Source organism: Mustela erminea, chromosome 15 (assembly GCF_009829155.1).
Source record: "Mustela erminea isolate mMusErm1 chromosome 15, mMusErm1.Pri, whole genome shotgun sequence".
In the NCBI taxonomy this organism is placed as follows: domain Eukaryota; kingdom Metazoa; phylum Chordata; class Mammalia; order Carnivora; family Mustelidae; genus Mustela; species Mustela erminea.
In genome coordinates, this window is record NC_045628.1 from 59,088,631 (window position 1) to 59,099,989 (window position 11,359).

The 11,359-nt window shown below is 39.4% G+C and overlaps 1 long non-coding RNA gene across 1 annotated transcript; it reads left to right on the plus strand.

Moving 5' to 3' along the window:
- The first annotated feature begins 3,036 nt into the window (after positions 1–3,036).
- LOC116574037 lies at positions 3,037–4,402 on the plus strand. Its single transcript, XR_004279109.1, has 2 exons — positions 3,037–3,122; positions 4,326–4,402. It is a non-coding gene; the product is annotated as an uncharacterized LOC116574037 (long non-coding RNA).
- Positions 4,403–11,359: the final 6,957 nt, after the last annotated feature.

Sequence of the window (11,359 nt, forward strand, 5' to 3'; positions counted from 1 at the left end):
CATTTTTGATGCATCTTTGAATCTCATTCTACTTCCCAAAGAGAAAATCTATTTTTTTTTCTCTCTATGTCTGTTAATTCCACTTACTTCATTATTCAGCTATATAATTGATTAATGGTTTAATTGATCTGCCATTTTGATAGGGATTTTAAAGCCTTCCATTATGAATACATTTCTATTTATTTCTTCCTATATTTCTGCATTAGCTTTTGTTTTAGATATTTGTTTGCTTAATTTCTTGAAGGCAGTTAGTTTTTTTTTTTTTTTAAAGATTTCATTTATTTACCTGACAGAGATCACAAGCAGGCAGTGAGAGAGGGGGAAGCAGGCTCCCTGCTGAGCAGAGAGCCTGATGTGGGGCTCCATCCCAGAACCCTGAGACCATGACCTGAGCCGAAGGCAGAGGCTTTAACCCACTGAGCCACTCAGGCGCCCCTAAGATAGTTAGATTTAATGTTAATATTTTACATGTTAATATCGTTTTTACCATCACATAGCAACCTTGTTTCTCATTTGTCTTGTTTTAGTTTCTGATCTATTTTACCTAATACTATAATAGTAACTCTGCTTCTGCTTCTCTCTCTCTTTCCACTTTCTTTCCCTAATTTATTTTTGTTTTGTTTTCAGACAAACATGTTGAAACTCAGACCATCTCTTAATAGCCCTCTTACCTCTCATTTTATAACAACACTTAGCTTAGAAAATCACAAAAACATCTATTGATTATATGTTTTATGCCTATTCTAATTTCCTGGAACTTTGAGAGCCAAGAGCCCCCTGATATTTGCATTTTTAAATAAACTCATCTTTTACAAACCAATTTGTACTTCATTATGGAGTATCATCAATACCCTTATAGTTAATACCATATTTTCTGATAATGAAGGTGACTAGTTAGATACAAGGATACTACTTCAAGCTTTAGCCAGAGTCAGTAATACCACAAAGGTTATTTTATCATCCAGTTTTCTATTCAATAATATTTTGAAGGCATTACAAGTAACTTTGTATAGAATTCCGCAAATAGTGAAAAACATATGGATTCTCTATGAACATTTGCAGGCTTTTAAATCGTTCTCCAAGTAGTCTAGTGATGACTCCTAGAATAGTTTGGGTATTGTGTAATACTATGTATGTGAGAGAGAATGGAACATATGTCTGTAGTCGGCTGAGAAAAGACCCCAAAGATATCAGGTCCTAGAGCCTATAAACAGAGCCTTATTCTGAAAAATTGTCCTTGCAGATGTGATTAGGGTAAGGATCCCGAGACAGGAGATTATCCTGGATTATCTGGTGGGCCCTAAATGTCATCACAAGTATCCTTATATGAGGAAGGCAGACGGTGATCACACAGACACACACACAGACACACACACAGACACACACACACACGGGGAGTTGAGAGAAAAAGGAAGGAGAAGAAGATGGGGGGGGAGGAATGGAGGAAGATTTGAAGACATTGGCCTTGAAGATTTGAGTGATGAGGCCACAAACCAAGGAATGTCAGCAGCTACCAGAAGCTGGAAGAGGCAATGGATGGATTCTCCCCAAAGCCTCTGGGAGGAAGCAAGTCCCTGTGAACACCTTGATTTCAGTCTACTGATATCGGTTCAGGAATTCTGGCCACCAGTTTTCTAACAGAATAAATTTCTATTGTTTTAAACCATCAAGTTCATGAATATTTGTGAGAGCAGCCATGCCAATCAATATACGTTTTGAATACAATGAATACAATGCCAATCAATAATACGTTTTCAGTTATCAGAAGACACAAGAACCATACCTTTGGGGACACCTGGAGCTCTTCTCATCTTCCAGTCCTGGACTCATGGCACCAGTACAAGTCAATCGCATTGCAGTCTAAAAAGAAAACCACTCTGCAATATCTTCCGTTGCCTATATTATTAGCCACATTGAATAATTTCTCAAGAAGTCTCAATATTATGTAGGCCAACAGGCATTTCCACCCACTACCCCAACACTTCCATATAGGTTGATCTCTAAGGACCTGGTCATTTCTCAAATTCTCTGACCCATCAGAAGACTCTACCTTTAGTGGGGTCCTATGCGATTGAGAGCAGGGTTCCCAGATCTAGTAGTAGGAGCCAACCCTGGTAACTAATATAAAACCAGAAGTCTATATGGAAGTGACCAACAGTGGTAAAGTGAGTTGCCTTTAGTCCCAGGAGAAGATTCTGCTAAAATCTTAAGATTCTTCCTAAATAAAATGGGCTTTAATTATCTAGTTAAGAAGAACATGGGAACAATCTAGCTTCAATAAAACTGAGCTGAACGGGGTGCCTGGGTGGCTTAGTTGTTAAGTGTCTGCCTTTGGCTCATGTCATAATACCAGGGTCCTGGGATGGAGCTCTGCATCAGCCTCCCTGCTCAACAGAAAGCCTGCTTCTCCCTCTCCCACTTCCCCTGCTTGTATTCCCTCTCTCACTGTGTCTCTGTCAAGTAAATAAATAAAATCTTGGGGGGGGGGAAACAAGCTGAACAAAACACCCTGCTTCTAAAATACCAAGTGAATTAAACCTACAAATGGAATGCAGCTGTACAGGTAAGGTGTGTCACTTCCCGGCTCACAGAGATTCCCATTTGACAGAGTATCTCTATGTGCAGGTTACTTTAGAACCAGCTGCCCACCCCCCACCCCCTACCCCTGCAGGCACTGGAGACAGATGCCAGGACTTCACAGGTTTCTCCATCTTTTTTTTTCTTAAGGTTCCCTTCTTGGTTTTGTTTTGTTTTTCAAACCAGGAAAGTGGCCTGCATTTCCAAGGTCATTAGCTCCTCTCCCATCTCTTCTTTTCCTGACCATATTCTTCTGTTTTGTTTTCTTTAACCTAGGGAAAAAAATGCAACCACAGAAGTAATGTTTACCCTTCAAAATAGCAGCTGAAAAAGGCACAGGATGTGTGAGACTAAAAACGTTCTTTTGGTTTCCTCTCCTTTTTTGTGTGACTTTCCTTAGGTTCCTCCCAGGGGGAGCCTCCTCTAAGTGACTTTCTTCTGTTTGGCTTAGGGGGAAAAGTTCCACCATTGAGAGCAGCACCACCTTAGGAACATAACCTGGTCTGTTCTGTGCCTTTTGGCACAGGCTTCACTGCAGTTCAGGGGTGAGTCTCCACTGCCTTATCTTTTTTGCTATGACATGACTTGAAGTGGATTAGTCTTCACTCTTTGCAATTGTTTGAAAATAATCATGGATCATGGATCCCAGGGCTTCTGAAATACTGGCTTTCCTTGGGAACGCTGTAAGGAAAAACTTCTTGGAAATCTGTCTTCAACCAACAGAGGTATTTCCTTTCTTTTTGGGAGCCTTCCATAAGACAACAGGATTTATGAGTTCAAATTCTTGCCTCACAGAACTACTTGTTCTTAGTGACATGTGTCCTTTCTGCCACTTCTCATTCCCTACACCCTCTTTGCTCACTCTCTCTTCCTTTACTTCTAGATCTTTGCACAGTCTTCCACCTACTTGTCAACCACCTACTTGTTATTGTTATTGGTCAACCACCTACTTGTTATTGACTGGGGCCCTTTCTCACCCCCATTATTTTGGATTTGACTTTTATGAAGTGTATAGGAACTGTGGCAAGGGGTTTTTCAAAACACTGAATTGGGTTGCTTTGATAAGTGCCAGTAAGACTCCTCGTCTGCAGTACACATCTGTTTGTTTCTGTTACATGTACTCTAATCCTTCAAAAAGTTAACTGTGGTCTCTTAGCATGACGGTCATGCTATTTCTTGGTAATGACTGTAACACAATTATTTTATTATGCCTCCAAAGTATCATCTTTCTCTTCCCAAGAGATAATTAATTCACTTACAGAAAGAAACGAGTTTCAATGTTTAAAAATTGAGAATGCAAAGAAAGGAAAAACTGGTTATGGTCTACCTGGAGAGGCATGCTCCATAGTTAGTTTGACCCACAGCACTGAAAGACAAGGCACTGAAAGAGTCAAGAACAAGTGGTCCCCATCTGAGTAGTGCATAACCACACTGAGGTATCACCCCTCCTTCTAGCTTAATTTTTTTTTTTTTTTCTCTAAGTAGGCTCTGTGCTCAAAACAGGGCTTGAACACTAGACCCTGAGATCAAGAGATCAATGCTCTACTGACTGAGCCAGCCAGGTGTTCCTACTGCCTCTCCTTTCGGTGACTTAAGGAGCTTTAACTGAGATCTACTACTTTAAGAAAGTTCCTAAGTGTATGGATATTTCTAGAATGTCTAGTAATCTTTGTTTCTTTTCTACTGACTGGAGGTTTACTTGCAATTTTACTGGGCTTATTTGCATTTCCCTTTTTTTTTTTTTTCAGGTCCATTAAAGCGGCCTGGGACCCAAGCTGATTTGCCCAATATGGACTGAGGAATAAATAACTCCTTTTATATCTGAGCTCCTTTGGTTCTAAGTTCTCAATTCTTTCAGAGAATGTCTTCCTGCATTTATTCCTTCCAATCTGGCCCTGAGTGAGTACTTAGAAAGGGGAAGAAATGCTCTTTTTTCTTTGCTGTTTTCACTGAGGAAACCAAAGGCAGACCACTTCCTTGGTATATCTTTTAGCATCTTATCAGATGGTCTTTTATAATATTTTTTCTCTCTGTGTGGTCTCTTAATGCAAATGGCAGTTAAGCGTGCTATTTCTGGCTTAGGTCAGGTATTTTCTCATGACGGATTTTATAGGCCTTTTATGCAGTGTGATCATCTAGCCCCAAGAATATCCTAAGGAGAAACTTGTGTTTAGTATATACCTAACATGCCTGAATTTCCCTTGGCCTTCAAAATATATGTCCTGAATCAGCTCTTATTTTATCTGTCTGAAACATTCTTTAAGGGAAAATCCAAAAATAAAAAAGCGGTTTTTACATAAATATTTGGATCTTGGTTCTCTGGAGTTTTAATAAGTCAAACTTTTCTCCCCCTTTGCTTAAAATAAGCCAGAGGAAAACTAGATGAAAGATTACACAGAAATCGACTCTTTAGATGCTGTCTGCCTCAGAGTACAAACAATTTTTCTCTTGGGTATAAGTCCTCTCTGTTATGCAATGAGTCAAAGCATAACAGGAGAAAGTGGATTATACCAAATTCAAAGTAAAAATTCAAGTAGATTTCTCCAGCTGTGGTGGGCTTACTTTCATTTCCCATATTTTTTTTCTACGTCTGTTATAGTGGTCTGGGACCCAGGCTGATTTGTCCAGTATGGACTGGGGAATAAATAACTCCTTTTATACCTGAGTGTTTTGTAGGGAGCAGTCTGGAACAGGGAGGCTCTTAGACACATTTCTTTTAAGACCTCGTTCTGTGCCTGGTGTGGGTCAGCAGGCACGTGTACTTCTTACACTTTTATCTCACCTGGAGCTCCTTTGGTTCTAAATTCCCAATTTCCTTTACCATTATAACCTCACTAAAGAGAGAAATATTTTTAACAGTCTTCTCTTCAGCATCAAAACCATCTTAAAAATTGTTTTTTCTTAAATAGAGAGTACTGGGGCAAAAGAAGAAACCAGCTCATTTCACCAGCCCAAACATCTGGCAATTATCACCCAACTGAAGAAACATGGTTCTGAAGTATGTTCCCAACCACTGCTTGTCCTGGGAGTGCAGCGGCATGGAATCCGATATGGGCAACATAGGTTGACTATGTCCTTCAGTTCTAAGGGTTTCTTTGACAATAACGCATTGTCAGGCCTTTCCCAGTCTTTGTGTCTACTAAGGGTGAGGAACACAGGGGACAGTTTTAGGTAGGCACAGACTGCCATGCTGATATAGGACATACCTCTGAGTAAACAGGAAAGAGCTTCCTCATCAATATCTATGGCTGAAAACTGTCTATCCTGGAGGCCACCCAGAAGTCACAAAGACTAAGTGTGGAAAAAAAGCCCTTACTGTTTCTGTGCTGCTAATTATGCTGCTTTATGAATGATTTTCTTGTTTAGTAACTATTGCCAGATGCAACGAATCTTGGGGTTGGAAGATAGAAAGGTCACTTTAGTGAACTTTGACCACAGTTCCACTGACCAGTTTTGCAGGAGACCAAAATCATTCAAGTTTTTCTTTGATTTTTGAATATTTTTGTTTAATGATCATAAGGAAAGTGATTTTGTAGTGGCCTTTAAAAAGAAGTCTGTCTAAATAAGCATGACCTTCCCATTAGGTTGACTTGCATTCTGTTCTTGGACTAGGCAGAGAAAGAACTATCAGAACTTCTTGAAGTCTTTTTCCAGGACTGTGATTTTATTAATTAGAACATTGTTTGAACACAAGGCAAAGTCCTCTGGCTATTAAGTCTGAAAACATGGGACTTCACATTTATAGTTTTCTGAAATTTAAGTGTCCCAAGCCAGCCACATTTGTATTTTGACTTCCTGCCCAGCACTTTTTCTATTTTGACTTAGATTAAAATTGCACATATTTTTTTTAAATTGCACATATGTCTTAGATGTAATTAATGAATATGTATGAGACATAAGGTATAATATACAAATATATTTAGAGATGTGGAATATCAAACCCGAGTAGACTATGTCACTCATTGTCATAAAGATTCTAGATGAAATAATTTTAAAAAATTATTTAGCAGTTAAATTTACAAAATATTTCTAGGAGGTAATGTATATTTTCACATGTTTCACTAATGAATGCAGCTGCATTTTAAACAATTTTTCAGAGTTAGGATTAAGTGATATTATTTTCTTTATTTCATTCAAGTGTCACAGTGTTAAAAAATTCACCAAAATCCACATAAAGTTACCATTGTTTTTGTTCTCTGCCATGTGGAAAAGATTAAAAAATAAGGAAAAAAAATATAGGGATCTCACAGGGCCCTTTAATTAGATCCTGGGGTAATTAATACATTTTTTAAAATATCAGTGTTAAATGGAGTCTGCCTTCAGGTGCTTTTTATATGTGTTCTACTGTATGTGTCAGGTTTATCTCACTTTAGGAAAGTGCACAAAAAGATGGAATTAACTGTCTGGAAATTTAATCAAGCATCTAAGAAACCCACTGAAAGAAATCTCTTAGCACTAACTTCATATTCCTCTTCTGTTATAACAAAATGGGATTAAAAAGGCAAATAATTGCTTTCTCCATATTAATTAAAATAATAATTTTGGTATAGATAGAAGGAAGGCAGATTCCTATACTGAAAGCCAGCCAGAACCGAGTGGACAGAGCACTGGGGCCTAAGTCTGGCTTGATGACACAGGGCCTTGGAGTTTAGATTATACACATACACACATTTGTGCATGGTGGGGGTGGGAGGAGGGTTGTAGATCCTATACGCAGTCAAGACAGAGAAATATCAGTGCCTCCTCCCACATCCATGTTGCCAAAATAATGATTATAACAGCAACACTTCTACACCATTTGCCTGGAAGTTCTAGTCTTCCTGGGTGAAGCCTGGGTGATACTTGATAAGATACTTGGTAAGATTTCACTGGCATAGGGCAGACTTTATATTTAGCTAGCCTCTATCTTGCTTGACTTGTATACACACAAGACCTCTATTATATGTTATTAGTAACGTTGGTTTATACAGTACCCCTTCTCCTAATATATGAGTATTAGAAATGTGTCTAATTTATCCTCATTAAGAAAAACAAAGAGGGAAGCTGTTTCAATGGCCTGGAAACTTCTGTCGGGTGTTTCCTTCTTCCTCATTCACTCAGAGTGCCAATCAGTCTTTATAGAGCAATCTTTTTTTGTTTTGTTTTGTTTTGAACAGGTTATTTGCAGAAACTTTCAGCAATTCCATGAGAAAAAAAAATTCCAGGGGTGCCTGGGTGGCTCAGTGGGTTAAAGCCTCTGCCTTTGGCTCAGGTCATGATCCCAGGATGCTGGGATCGAGCCCCACATCGGGCTCTCTGCTCGGCAGAGAGCCTGCTTCCTCCTCTCTCTCCGCCTGCCTCTCTGCCTTCTTGTGATCTCTGCCTGTCAAATAAAATCTTTAAAAAAAAAAAAAAATTTTTTTTAATTAAAAAAATTCCAAACTACTCATTGTGCTATCCTGCTGTTATGCCCTGCATTAGCCAGCATGTAATGTTGTGGGCCCCTGGCCCAGTCCTCTCTCACAGTGGTCTTGGTGTCCTTGGTCATGCTGTTTCCTTCATTCAGGGTGTTCTTCCTCTTCCTTTCTCTGCATCCAAATTGTTTCCATCCCTCCAACAAAAATCCTGTCTCCTCTATGAAACTCCACCAGGTCCTCCACGTCATTCTAGACTTCAATGTTGTATCATGAACAGTTAGATTATTCAAGTATTACTGGTAAAATGTGAGGTATGTAAAGTTTAAGCAAAACTAGGGTTCAGGTTGTTAGAGTGGATTCTGCTTGTTGGATTGTCTCTGTGCCTTTTTGCCATTTCTTTCTCTCTCTCTTTGACTCCTTATTCTCATCTTTTTTTCTCCCTTTCTTTTAAATGTGAAGAGACATAGTACAAGCATGGATGTACTTGGAAAGCCATGCTTTGGAAGAGGGACGCTAAGAGATGGTAAATGAAAAGGCTGTGGAGAGTATCCACTCTTTCCACCATCAGAACAAAACAAAACAAAAATCCCAAATCCCACAATCAATCAAATCAAGAGAACTGCATTTATTATTAGGACAATTCCCAAAGGCATATTATAGCCTGAGATTCTGAGGGGGAAAAAAAAAAAAAAACCAAAGCCCTGAAAAACTAATTAAGTCAGTACATCAAGGAAAATAATGACATGGTATAAAAGAAAATAATTGAAAAACATATATGGTATTGAGGTAGAAGGCAGTAAGAAATATAAACCTGGGAGATAGGAAATTTAGAAACAATAAAGATTTATCTAAAGTTATGGAAAGAAGAACAGTGCTTGCTTAAATCTGAAGAGAGACAAGGTGAAGGCTTCACCATAGCTTGGAAGAAATACTTCTTAAATAAAAGCTGAGACAGCTACAAGAGCCCCAGCCCCAGCCACACATTGGGTTAGGAAAGAAGTCAAGAGAACATTTCAAAGGGCATACTGAGTGATGCTGTTTAGCCAAGGGCCCCCAATTTGCAAAAATCTCCAATTTTCCTGCTAAGTCTGAAAGAGAATGAATTGAAAGTATGGAGATGTAGGGGTGCCTGGGTGGCTCAGTGGGTTAAAGCCTCAACCTCTGCCTTCCACTCAGATCATGATCTCAGGGTCCTGGGATCAAGCCCCACATGGGCTCTCTGCTCAGTGGGGAGCCTGCTTCCGCTCTCTCTTTGCCTACTAGTGATTTCTCTCTGTCAAATAAATAAATCAAATCTTAAAAAAACAAAAACAAAAGCAAAAAAAAAATCCATCTCCAAGCACATCATATGAATCTAAATGGTCTAAGATTCTTGAATTTAATTTTCTGATTCTATTTTGTCTTCCCTCCTGGTTAAACTGAAAAACACCAACATCAAGGTGAAATGTAAAGCAAGGACCACTTTTAAAACAGAGTCTCCTTATTCTTCCAAAATCACTGTGAAGAAAGAAAACAAAGGTCTTCTAGAAGCTCCTTTACATTCAGTAGTTAATGGTAACCAATCACTATGTTTTTAACTTTCTTTTGTTGAGTCATCAACTTTCCTCCTCCCCCACTCCCTCCAGGGTCAACAGGCAACCTTTTATTAAATCAGGGGACTGCATTTGCTATGTTTGGTCTTGATCCAACTTCTTTATTATCTCTGCTGTATTGTTGTGCACTACAGTTTTGTAGACACATCAGATAAAATGGGGAAACAAAACCAGGAGACTATTCCCAGACTGTTTGCCAACTGATTTTAAGCTGTTTCTGGATACTAGTATGCAAAATAATGGTTTCTTATTCCCAGGTCTTGTACAATAGAAATGGGGGAGGGTGTTAATTTCTGATTCTGTCAAATGCCTTCATTCTTCCTTTGCCTTAGTTTCCTGATTTAACAGTGTCCAGAATTTTGTTTTATTTTCTTCCCTAATTCTATGTAGTACAAATGCCTTAAATATTTTTCCAACATCCCATCATAACAAAAGGAGAAGCAGGAGGGATATATGTATAATCCTTTATAGTCCTCCAGATCTTGTTTTCAGAATTCCTTAGTTTTCAATTGCAGTGTGTCAGGAAATCTATGAAACTATGCCAGTTCACAAAATTAACCTTGCAGAGTTGATCCCTGGACAAGGAGGGCCCAGGGAATTTCAGTACGTTGCCACAAGACATATGGTTGGCTAGGGTCAGAACTCACCAGACCTGAAATTCAATTTTTGCCATTCTCTACTAAGCACCTAATTTTCACTGAAATTTCAGAATGCCTAAGCAAAGTTAAATTCTGGCTTGGGTTTCTCTCTCTGTCCAGTATGATCTTTGGAAACATACAATCTGAAAGATACGAAGATCTTGAACTATTCCACAAGGATTTTATATCTGATTCTATAGAATTTGAGACCTAACCTCTTCCTTGAGCAGAGCCACATTTCCAAGGAGCTCAGCCTCAAACTACTTTCTTCACAGTTGACCGAGGTCCGAGTTGACACAGTTGAAACATTTCTAGAGTATACCCACATCTCAGGTTGAACCAGGACATAGTGGGGTGGGAGAAGGAGGGTACAAGATCAACCATTTGTCCAAAGGGTCACACAATCATTAATCCAGCAACAGTGCAGGCCAGTATCCTTTCTCACACTGGTTATAAGTAAAATATTTTCAAAATGTAATTTTGCTTTATCATATATATATATATCTTCTTTTCTATATTCTTTATATATATGTGTATATATATTTGTATACATATATATATATATATTCATTCTTTTAATTTTGCACAAAACTACTGAAGATTCATCATGGAGTACCTTGATTTTGAATCACAAGACAGCCCGGTGTGCACGTGGGTTTTATTCAGATCTGCACAAGAGTGGAACATTTTGTTTTAGGAATGTGAGATGTACAAAATACGAATCTGCTAACAGCCTTCCTCCAAATTGCTCTGGGAGTAGGCAGGGGAGGGAGGGAGGGAGAGAAGACAAGGCAAGTCTGCGTGAGGTAACGCCCTTGGGTGAGGTCCTAGGAAGATAAAAGAAGTTCACAAGGATAGAGTGTATTAAACATTCCTGCGCTCCACTGGGTCGGTTCCATTATACAGAGGAAATGGAGGTGTGGACGCCCAAAAGTTCCAGTCCTTAGATTTGCGGTGGGGGCAGCAAGCAGGAAAGGGACGGCCTAATCCGCCGTGCGCCGCAAACCCAGGAAAGTTCCCCTGATTTTGTTACAAACCTGCAACATTGTGCCCCGAGGTTAAACTGCTGGAAACGAACTCAGAACCGGAAAATCCGGGCGCTCACCCAAGGAACGCCCGTCCTGCCCCGGCTCGGTGCTGCGTGGGACCTGGGGCG